Source organism: Stylophora pistillata, chromosome 9 (genome assembly GCF_964205215.1).
Source record: "Stylophora pistillata chromosome 9, jaStyPist1.2, whole genome shotgun sequence".
NCBI lineage: Eukaryota > Metazoa > Cnidaria > Anthozoa > Scleractinia > Pocilloporidae > Stylophora > Stylophora pistillata.
Window position 1 is genome coordinate 11156177 of NC_142527.1, and position 12126 is coordinate 11168302.

At 38.2% G+C, this 12126-nt stretch overlaps 1 pseudogene across 1 annotated transcript; it reads right to left on the minus strand.

Annotated features, from left to right (window-relative positions):
* Positions 1–8277: 8277 nt before the first annotated feature.
* Positions 8278–12126, minus strand: LOC148723290 (ovochymase-2-like; annotated as a pseudogene). The gene is made up of 5 exons (XR_015992063.1): positions 12084–12126; positions 11645–11789; positions 10456–10712; positions 9502–9894; positions 8278–9229 (listed from the first exon to the last, which is right to left on the minus strand). The product of XR_015992063.1 is annotated as an ovochymase-2-like (transcript).

Consider the following 12126-nt stretch of genomic DNA (forward strand, 5'->3'; position numbering starts at 1 on the left):
GCAATTTTCTGTTAATAGGATACTTGCTATATTTGTTGCTGACGTTAAAGGCCAAAATGAAACTGCAAGGCAGCTACGTCAACCACAACACAGCGTCCCAATAAAAACGGCGATTGGTTGTTTAATTGGGAACTGTGCAAGACAGCCACGTCAACCACAAGGCACCCACGTCAACCACAAGGCAGCACGAAAATTAACGATAAGGAAGGTTAGAATGAAATGAGAAGAGTGATAATAATTATAATAATAATTTATTAATTTACAGTGCACTTTTAACATAGAAAAGATCATAAGTGGAGGAAAAGAAATAAGGGAGATGTGACACAGATCGGTTAGTTGATAGTAAAATTTACAGTAATTCGTTCTGAAATGATAGATATTAAAGTTGGCGGGAAAAAAATGTAGTTTAAGTTTTCTTGTGTTCCTAACTTGCCCATTCAAAAAGAGCCACTTTCCTTGGTGTAAATCGAAATAAAACCAAATGCATGATTTTGAGTCAACATTGGTCACCATGAAATCCATTTGTCCTGCTCATTTTTCTTCCCTCTTTGCAGTTGCCAAATGTTGTGAAATAAAGATCCATTCTTGAAAAAATCGATAAGTGATAAGACACTTTTAAATTGGTTTCATGTCTTGCGGCTGGGAGGAAAATAGGTAAACGCATCACCATTTATTAAAGTAACCCGGGCGGAGAGGAGAAAAACATCGATAACAAGGCTCATTGAGTTGAGAATCTTCAGGGCCCAAGCGCAACTGAGCAAGGGTGTTTCTAGTCCAGTACCAAACCTATTCCCGACGCCCTTGAGCCGAGTTCAAAAGAAAGAGGAAAAAGAAAAGGCCTTCTAATGCTGGTCACAGGGATTGACCGTAGATAGAAAAAGGAATAGAAGAACTTTATGGAAAAGCGGTAACCGATTCCAGAATAGTAAAGGTCTAATTAATTCTTGATAACATTTGTAAAACGTACGATGCGTCGCGAATGTAAAACCGCAAGAGTGGAAACAATTGTCTTGGGACCAGTGTTCATTAAAATAGTCCAATAAACATTGTGCTAGCTAGAATAAATGATAAAAATAAAGGGTACTCACGGTGAAAGGAAAAGTCTCCTGGCCGGGTGTCACTTTTTCGGAAATAAAACTGCGTTGTAACCATTAGAGAAAAGGTGAAACTTCTCCTTAATCCCCTGATGCTTTAAGGCTCAGTTCTTAGCCCCTTATTATTTCTTATCTATGTCAATGATTTTAGTAACTGCTCTGAAATTCTAGATTTTCATCTATTTGCAGCTGATGCCAATCTATTTTATAGACATAAAAATCTTTGAATCCTTGAATCCAAAGTACAAAGATCCTTGAATCCAAAGTACATAATGAACTAGTAAATATTCATACTTAGTTAAGTGCTAACAAACTTTCACTTAATTTTGGCAAGTAAAATTTTATCATCTTTCACCCTCCACAAAGAAAGTTACCCTTCCATGTCACCCTCTCTTTAAATGGCATTAACTTAAAAAGTAAACATAAAATATAAAAAATATAAAATAATATAAAAATATAAAAAATAAAAAATAAAAATATAAAAATATAAAAATATAAAAATATAAAAATATAAAAAATAAACATAAAAGTTACCCTTTCATGTCACCCTCTCTTTAAATGGCATAAACTTAAACCAAGAGTCTTCAATAAAATATCTAGGTATTGTAATTGATTCTCATTTATCATGGAAAAGTCAAGTAAGCTATATTGCTTTAAAGATCAAACGAAATATTGCGATTCTTTCTAAACTTCGTTATTATCTGAATTTAGACATTTTGATTAAACTATATTATGCCTTAATATATCCCTTTTTAATCTCGTGGGATAACACTTATTCTTCGACTACCCAGCCTTTGTTTATCTTAAAAAAGAGAGCAATGAGAGTGATAACTTTCTCTAATTTCCATGAGCATTCTAGTCCAATATTTAAGCGCTTAAATATTGTTAAACTGCCTGACCTTGTCTTCCTCAATACTGAGGCCTTTATGTATAAATTTTACAATAGACATCTACCATCTGTGTTTGATACTTTTTTCACTCAAGTAAATAAAAAACATAACTACAATACGCCAAGTGCCTCGAATTTGTCCTATTCTTTACCTAAAGTAACAACGAATTATGGAATATTTGATTTAAGGTTTGAGGGCCCCAAAGTATGGAACTCAATTAGTGAAAATTTGAAAACCTTATCAATCTCAAACTTTAAGGAGTCAGTAAAACTGAATGCGATTTAGTCAAAGACTATTAGCTACTTATGTACTTATTAGAGGGTCTTAATGGGGTTAACCGATAGGCGTAAAATGGCCAAATATTTAGTCGATTGCCGTAAAAATTGAAAAAATTTTAACCGTTAGCCGTAAATGGGGTCAAAAGAGGTAACCGTAAAAAAAAAATTGTTCACTAAATTTCTTAATTCTAAGGAAGGTGCTAAACTTACTTCTGACCTGTTTCATTTCTTATTTTGCTGACTTTGACTCCGTACATGTCGTACATGTGGTTCATTCGTTTATAGGCCAAGCTCGTTTCAAGGACCCCCGGTAGTCTCCCTTGACCTCACTTGGCCTGCGTTTTGTAGGACAAGTTGACAGCTTTTTGTTTTAAGATCTCCAATTTCTTCGCCCAGTGTGCATGTGAGTTGAACGATGTCGGTATTGAAAGCTGTTGTTAGTTTTTATCGAACGGGTGAGGAAAGGCCAAGCGAAAGATACAAGGCAAGACTCAAAGTCCAAGAAGAGCATCGGACACTTTCAGCGTTCAAGAAAAACGTTATTGACTTTCTTGGTCTTAACGAGCAAGCCAGGAAGTTCGGTCTTGGGCATTTTGACCTTAAACTTTACCGCCTCGCCAAAATCAGCGGCAAGATAGAAAATTATTCTTTATCGACCCAGCAGCAGCTAGATCTGGAACTACCCCTGTTGCTTGACTCAGATAGTGAAAGCGAGCTGAATAGAAAGTACTCTTAAAGTTATGAATTTTGTACGTGACTACTAGGATGCCGCGTGGCAAGAATTTTTTGCGGGTCTTTTATCTTGCGGATTGCAGAAACTAAATTAGTTCCCCACATGTTTGGGGAGCTAATTGTTTCGATAGCGAAAGACTGGTTTTCTTACTGAGGATTCATATTTGTTATTTTCACGAGATCGCGAGCTTGAAATACCTGAGTAAAGCAACTAGCAGAGATGTCACTGTTTGCAAAACGCTTACTGTTGATCACTAAGGCATGGGTCGCACTTGGCAAAGTTTGGTGTGAATGTGGTCACTTTGGTGTAAAAATCTGTCATCGGGGCACATTGCCTAATGCGACCCTAACTTTTCCAGTTCGCAAAAACTTTGAAAACCGGCCATAACATCAAAGACGCCTTAGTGCTTGGGTGGGGCAGGTAGATTTCGGAAAAATCGGGCTAAACAATAGCTATCACAGCGGTAACTATCATCGCTTGTCAGTAAACAGCAAACGACTCGACTGGTCGCGGAACTGACCAGGCATATGGCGCGCGAAGTAATCTTCGCTGACGTCGATTTTTCGCTCTCATCATAGCGGCAGTCAAAACAGTTAAACAGGCGTTAACCCATCTTTCATAGATCATACGAAAGACAAAAAAGTGCTCGTGATTTAACTGAATAAGAAGAATAAGCATCATCGTGATCATTATTAACAATGCTTCAACGGGACGCATTTTTTTAACGCATTTTTTTAACGCATTTTTTTCCGACCGCATTCCATTCACTCTCACGTTTCACCCTCACAACCACTCAGTTAAATCCATCATTCTTAAAAACTTTAAATTACTTCAAAACGAACCAGAGACAAGCACTAACTTTTCGCAGCCTCTGCTCACTTCATTCAAACGCGACAAAAACATAGGCAATTTTTTGGTCAGAAGTTCTCTTCAGACTAATGACCAACCAGGCACTTTTAAATGCGCTCGTGCACGATGCAAAACGTGTCCTTTCATTCACAACATTGATAAAACATCGGGACGTAAACGATCCATTAAGATCACCGATCACTTCACGTGCACCTCCGCCAATGTAATCTATTGCATAACTTGTACTTATTGCAAAAAGATATACATCGGCGAAACAGGCAGAAGACTGGGTGACCGATTCCGAGAACACCTTCGTGACGTGGAAAGGAATGACAAGGACACATCGAAACCAGTCGCTAGACATTTTAATTTACCTAATCATTCTAAGCAACACATGGCAATCTGCGGTCTTTCCTTGCACTTAGGTGGCACGGAAAGCCGTAAAAATCTTGAACAAAAGCTCATCTTTCAAACCGGCAGTCTAAATCCCACAGGGATCAACGAACGCTTTTCATTCCACTAATTTATTCATGTTTTTCTCGTTGCTATGCTCCCACCAATAACGTAGCTCCATTTTCTGCCTTTAAAAGCACACAGAACCCACAATTCCTCTATTCGCTCCGACGAAGGGCTAACGCTCGAAACGTCAGCTTTTGTAATCATTACGGTGGCTAATTTACCATTTCAACTTTGTTGATATATCCAAATTATTTCGTTACTCCCACCGACGCAGCCCCAAACAGTTTCTTTCGAAACTATCAGCCTTTATGCATTTTTTTAACGTTTGTTTTCCTTTTTCAGCTCACTGCTCTCTCCCCGTAGCACTTCGATAAACGTGTGTCTGGTTTATCAAAGTGTCATCACTGACATTTTTTTCATCTAGTGCGACCCTGATAGTTGAAACCAAAAGTTTGCTTTCCGGTTGCGGTTTCAAATTTTGTGTGGTTTTTTTTGCCGGCAAAGTTGAAAACTTTGCTCAAGTGCGACCCATACCTTAAGTATTGAAAAGCCCCTTGGGGAATACTAATAAAGTAAAGTTGCCGGTAAACATTGTCAATTTGTAAGCTGCTGCAGACAGTCGTTCTCTACGACATAGGCTAAAATCTGGACTGGACTCTGGACTGGATTGGACTCTGGACCCTGGACTATGGACTCTGGACCATGGACTCTGGACCATGGACTCTGGACTCTAATTTTACTTTTACTGTAATAAGTATCGACAAAATTACGAACAACTATGCGCATCACTATGCGATTAATTGAGTCAATTAAACTACAAAATAAACTACTTAATACATTACAGGAACTTATTTTATACTAGACCTTGTCAGTACATGTCACGTTATTAGTTTGGGTGTGATCAACAAAACACCCGCAAGTATTTTCGCACAGGATATGATAAAATTCTGTGCTAGAAAGTGGCTTTTGAAGGTGTTTTTGGGGCTCACGGTTTTAACCTTCAATTCAAAATTTTGTAGAAAACTACATTTTGCGAAATATCCAGCTCGTGTCGCTTTCGCAAAAAGTAGTTTTCTACAAGGTTTTGAATTGAAGGTTAAAACCGTGAGCCCCAAAAACACCTTCAAAAACCACTTTCTAGCACAGAATTTTATCATATCCTGTGCGAAAATACTTGCGGGTGTTTTGTTGTTCACACCCAAACTAATAACGTGACATGTACTGACAAGGTCCAGTATAAAGTAAGTTTCTGTAATGTATTAAGTAGTTTATTTTGTAGTTTATTTTGTAGTTTAATTGACTCAATTAATCGCATAGTGATGCGCATAGTTGTTCGTAATTTTGTTGATACTTATTACAGTAAAAGTAAAATTAGAGTCCAGAGTCCAGGGTCCAGAGTCCAGAGTCCAGAGTCCAGTCCAGTCCAGAGTCCAGTCCAGTCCAGAGTCCAGTCCAGATTTTATTCTATGCCGTTCTCTACAGTCCTTCGCTATCGTAAAAAACACTGGACCCTGAAATTTGTTTTTTGTTTTTGTTTTTGTTTTTTTCAATAACTACGTAAAATAATATTAGAAGTGGTATGATTTATCAAATACTAATTTTTTTCAAAAGAATAACTCATTTAAGCCTGAGATGACCATAACACCTTTATTTTGCTTTAAAGATTAATAAAACACAGGTATATTAATATTTAACCTTTTGGAACCAAAGAAATTAATTTTAACTTTTTTGTTAACCGTAACTGTGAAAAATTAACCGATAGCCGTAAAAGAGCCAAAATTTTAGCCGATAACCGTAAAAGCTAGCACCCCATTGAGACCCTCTTATTAGCAACTTATATACTTACTAGCAACTTATGTACCTATTAGCAGTGTATTGTTTTCGAATTTTAATTTTAATTTTATCTAATGCTGATGTTAACTAGCTGCCTTGCTCCGCTAGCCCCTATGGTTATTCCAGGCTGCTAGTACTCCAATTTTATTTCTAATAATTTCTTTTAATTTTGGAACTTTTTTGCTTAGAGCAAGTATTAATGCGAGTACAAATAAAGATTATCCGTTGATGCCACGATTGCGTGACTTCATCACGTAGGAGTTCATGCCCGAAAAGGAGTATGGTCCTGTTGTAAATTTTATTTAACTTTGAGTGACGATATGTGCTAAAAAAACATCACGGACAGGCGAAATTTTAGTTTTCTAAAGAGCTCGACGCTGCCTCGGAGATGATTGACACAGTCCTCAGGATGCAAAGAAAGTATTCATTACTGGGTTTATTTGGATTGGGTAATCGAGGGAAGGTGGTAACTGACCTATTAAAAAAAAACACGGATGTGATGGTCGGAGCGTTTCGGATGGTAGGTCATATCACTAATAAGTAACAGATTTTATTGTGAGTATTCCTTCATCTACAGCGAAAGAGCATCGAAATCTTCTACTGAGGGATCCGTATCTATATGTGAGGGATCTCAAACCACGAAGAGAGGACGAGAGGCCAAAAAAGTAAATTCAACTTACGAATGAAACCCCAGTTGATTCTTTCTTCTTTTGTACAAATAGAAAAAGAGAGGCGCTGTTTATACTAAATTTGAATGAATGATTGTGTAAAGTTGTTGTTTTCAAAAGTTGAATAATCTTTAGGTTTTAAAATTGACGAGGTTAATAACTGAAGTGGAAAGCCCAACTAATTTATAAAATGGCTGATAGAAAAATGAATTGAAAATATCTATATCTGGTCAAGAACAGGTATGCATTAACAATATGGAATTATAATGAGGCTAACTAATTTGCAATACGGGTAGAAACATAATGTACGAATTTAAAAATGCCTAAACTCATTTAGTATAGGCATGTGCAACATTGCGAATGGAATAAAAGTCCATTCTATAAGATATGTGCTAAAATTGGTGCATAATAATCAGAAATTGTTGGAAAATTAATTGATGTGATGAGGTTTTTTGTAAAAAGATATGCAGCCATAAAACTAGAATTGACAACAGTATGAAATTCCCAGCAAAAAGTTTTTAAATATGCGTGGTTGAGTTTGATAAGCGACTAGGTTTTTTGTGTAGAATCTTATTTGATAGGAGTAGTCTGAGCAGTTTCGTTGAGTTGCTGTAGGTCTTTGTGACTTTTGGTATGTATGTTGTATGGTATTTCTGCAAAATGTTGCGTGCGATTTTGTCGGTTCGTTTGTTTTTATTGAATATTGACTCAAAGAAGGCTTGTCATTGTTGGTTTTTTCGTTTTTAGGTCGTCGTCGGTGAGCAGAACAGGTAAGCTAGAGAAAAGGGGAGTGATAATAATCTAGTTAGGGTAGTCTAGGGTTGTAAGTCGTAGGGAACGCAGTTGCTGTATAAAGTTGTAGTAGTCTAAAAGTCGCAGAAAGTCTACTGCATCGCATAGTCCCAGGTTTTATGATGCCGATGAAAATGTGAGGTGGATGATTTGTCAACAGTTCCTCGCGTAACCTAACACCATGCAGCACGACGCGTGACCCTTGGAACGTGAGCTTGGAACGCTTACGCTCAGACTCACTATTTGCAAGCACAACAACAACTACGAGAAATTTTTGCTCCCGCACCCCGGGGTTGTAAAATTCTATGTAAACGCGGGCTATTCCTCGAGCACGGCTAGGCGCCCAACCTCACCTGTCGGGGGTCCCCCACCTCCATGTAGACAGACGCGCGCACTGAACAACTACTAAAATAGCCTACAATCATAACTTTTTTAAGTACAGGGGAGCCCGTGGGAAACACGCGCGCTATCTAAAAGCGCCAGTGAGAAAGATGATGCGAATCCTTTGTTCTAATTGGCTACCCGACCTGGCATGATCGACAATCTTGCCCGCTCGAGATTACCCACTTTAATCCCGCGCAAGAAAAAATTGTAAGAGGATTTACAAAATTCGCAATTATAGGGAAATGTCGTGGAGTCGTAAAGAGCAGCAGATACCAGTCATAACAAAGAAAGCATGAGCGAGTTTCGAACCGTTTATTGTGTTATAGAAACCTCAAAATTTAAAAGCTGGAACACAAAGTGATATGAATTTCCCAGTGCTCGGAAATAAACATACCATAGTTGGGTCTTATTAGAGCGATATACGTTTGGCATATGATAAATCCTTGAATAACCAAGCTCGTTGGGTCAACTGAGATGGCTGGATGTTAACCGTATTCTTTTATTTTTACCTTTCTATGAACCTTCATCTCAGTCCATAAGAGTGCAAATACGAACTGTGCCAATGTAATAACTTAACAGCCTGCTCCCAGTTGGCTTGTTAGCTCAATTGGTAGAGCGCTGCACTAGTATCGCAGAGGTCAGTGGTTCGAATTCCGTACAGGCCTGATTTTTTTCAGGTCTGATTTTCGCTATTGCATAAATAGCGCTCTCTACTGCGAGGATCGTGCATCATACGTATCTATAACCGCAGTTCAAAATATATCAACTTTCATATATTCATTGTATCCAAAGCACATACATGAAGTTATTTTAAACTGAAAATACATAAAATGTTGTTCGAGCTTTATCTAGTCTAACAGCTTTCAAACCGGCATAATCTCTTACTTTCTTTTTTCAAATGAAATATATTCAGCACTAAAACTGATCTGAAAACTTTGCTAGCCTCAGGTGGATGAAACAAAACCACAACACACACAGAAATTCGATCAATTGAGAGATAAAAAATGATCTAAGAAATATTTTCGTAAAAAAAATTTCTTAGGGAAATAATACTTCTCAAAGTCTTTTTGAAACTTTTAGCCCATAATCAGAGATTAGCTAAATGCATATGATTCAAAATTTCAGCGAACAAATACATCTCCTGGATACACTTGATGGGACTAGAACAAGTTGTTCTTTGACAGGTGCGTGATCAGAGCTGAGAGAAACAGAAGTATCATTGGACGGCTGACACACACTCTTCCCTGTCCTGACAAAATGAAAAAGATAGATTTTAGGACAATTTACCAATCATTCATTTTCATGGTAAGTTGAATAGAAAGAGGACAAAGGTTAGTTGTCTTAAAAAACAAAAAAAAATAAAACAAACAAAAACACTAAAACATTGTCGTGCTGCTATCTTGGGCAGTTGTGAATCACTCAGATGATTATTCACCAAGAGTTAAATTAATTTTACTTTCCAAAGGAGAAAGATGTCACGAAAATAAAAATAACATAGCAAAACTCAATTTTATAACACACCTGCTTTAAAGGAAGCTTTGAATCCCTTGTACACAGTGGTAGAGTTTCTGTCACTCCTGAACTGAACTCAAACCATGTTCCCTTGGCTCAATATAGAGTTCGGCTTTGTACTTCCACACAGGCGACTAGTCAGGATTTTGCCAAAACGGCCAATTATTGTTTTAGGATCACCAACCATGAAAGATGCGTCACGGAGTTCGACGTAATCATTTTTGCAATCCTCACTGTCCTCCAGTTCAAGTATGTCGAAGTCTATCTGAACCTTCCGTCCTTTAGGGACGATTAAAACCCACTGTTCTGCGTAACTTGAAGGGTAGTTCTCAATGTCAACTTTTGGTGTGCCAAACTCAATGCTTTCATCTTCGGTTGCATTCAGATAGTTTATGTCACCCACTGCAAAATACAAAATCATCAACTATCAAGAGAATAAGTTTGCTATGAATTGCAAAAACACGCCCGCACATTGCACTGATGTAGCAAGATTGATAGTCGGGTTCGTGCCCTATTACAGTTAAATCTATTGTGTGAACACCCAGTGGTTGGAGGGTGGTGGAGAGTCCGAACTAGCAGGCTCAGGAGGGGTTGCAGGAACCTGCCAGCTCCAGCCGATGCGAATGGAGGGGTCTTAACGTTAAGACAAGCACCGGGAAGCAAGGTGGGTCAGTAGCAGTTGTGTGTACGTGTCTATAGCTCAGGGTAGGAAGAGTAGGTATTGGACTCCTTTGCTTCAATTGTAGTTTGCCCGTGGGTTGAGATGGGGTCCCTAGCTTATTTTAGCAACGCACTGTTATTGCTTGACTGGCTGCCAGGCTTATGCCCCGCCACTGCTTAGTCAGACTCGACAGCTGGAGGTAGGTTGAGTGTCAAATGCATTGGACTTGCTAGGTTTTTACTTGAAGGCGGGCATCATCCGCCATCAGCTATTGAGACCCTCTATGTATATTTATTACCCACCAGTCTGGGACAAGGCTATGAAGGTTAAGCTAAACCCTGTGTAATGCGCTGTATCATCCGACACAAAACGAAGATAGAGCGTCGATCCAGGAACATTGCCGTAAAGTCCAGCATTCCAGTCGACGTTGTAGATATATCCTTGTAAATAGTTGTAGCTATATCGTCCACATGTTTTAGTCTGCTGGTGTAAATCGCTGTAGGAAGTTCCAATTTGAAGATAGTCGCACTTACAACTGGAGCACATTTCTATGTCAAACCTGGGGAAAATATCACAAAGCGATATAATTGCCCTTCCGTTCTTACCACCCTTAAAAACAAAATGAAGATTGATCTACCGGAGAAGATGAATATATATTTTTAAATTACTTTAAAATTATTTACAATGTTTTTTATCCCTTGTCTGACCGCGTTGGGCCTGAAAAGTCCCGTTACAGTATTGTTTGGTTGAGAATGGTAATTCAACTGAGTTAAGTGCAATTTTTATGGGTAATCTCATTTTTTCGAGTGCAAATTGTAGGCTTTAGAGAATTAACGAGTTGTGATCTATCGCAAAGTTCACGAGAAAAATCGTGTGATTACTTGATTTAGTCCGTAGAAATACTTTATTGATACAGTTCTGAGCTGGTTTTTAAAACATTGCCATCGTTGTCCTTCCTTTTCCAGCAATAGGATTGGTTGCTTTAAAGAATACTTGAAATCTCATCGGCTGGGAAAATATGCGATTATGAGCAAACAGAGTCTAATTCGTGGAAAAATGGATCTCCAGTAATTTCAAAATGAGTGCAAGAGAGATTTTTTTGATAATGAACATGAGAATATTCTAGTCCTCTCTTTTGGTATTTTATTGTAATCAGAAAGAAAGAAACCCCATGCTAGTCATGAATTATTAAAAAAAACAATGACGTTGCTGGGAGCTTATTTCAATCTTTCTTTCGTTGACTCTCGCATGCGAGCTTCAAGGTTGAAGATGTATCATTTGAAAAACTTCCTCTATGTAACTAGTACCATATTTCGGAAAGATTCCAAGGTAATTTCTGAGTTGTTATGGAATGACTTTATGATTTTGTTTGTCTCTGCATTTAGATGTCCTTTAGGATAATGATTATCGGCAGCATGAAATTAATTGGAGATGAGGTGTTAGCCTCAGAGTTCGCATATTACTGAAGAGCGTAGTACCTGGAAAACCTACCTGGAAAAACGACTCAAAATCCCGGCATAAGTGTCGGGAATCATAATGCTCCAACATTTGGTCTCATTCTTACCATAAGTGCCTGACTCGGGATATACAAGCTTACCACTGGAAGCTGTGATATTTGTTATGCCATCGGGACAAACTATGGTGAAGAAAAAAGAGTAGAGAGACTTCATTTTTCACCCAAATATACTCAAACATACCGTTGGGAAGGGGTCACGCGGAGTCCTTCGTGGAGAAGCAGGTTGCCAAATATCACTGATACATTCGAGTCTAAATAACTCGAACCTTAACTGACTTGCAACTAGTGTGAACTAGAGCTGACGGGTAATTCTCTCAGTGGAGTCTCATATACCTAAGGAAATCTGGCAGCTTATCAGGTGGATAAAATTGGGTTTTGAAGTCACGACAACAAGTTCGTCCCGCCTGTCCATACCTCCATATAAGAAACTACATTCAGCCTGCACAACAAGCTGCAT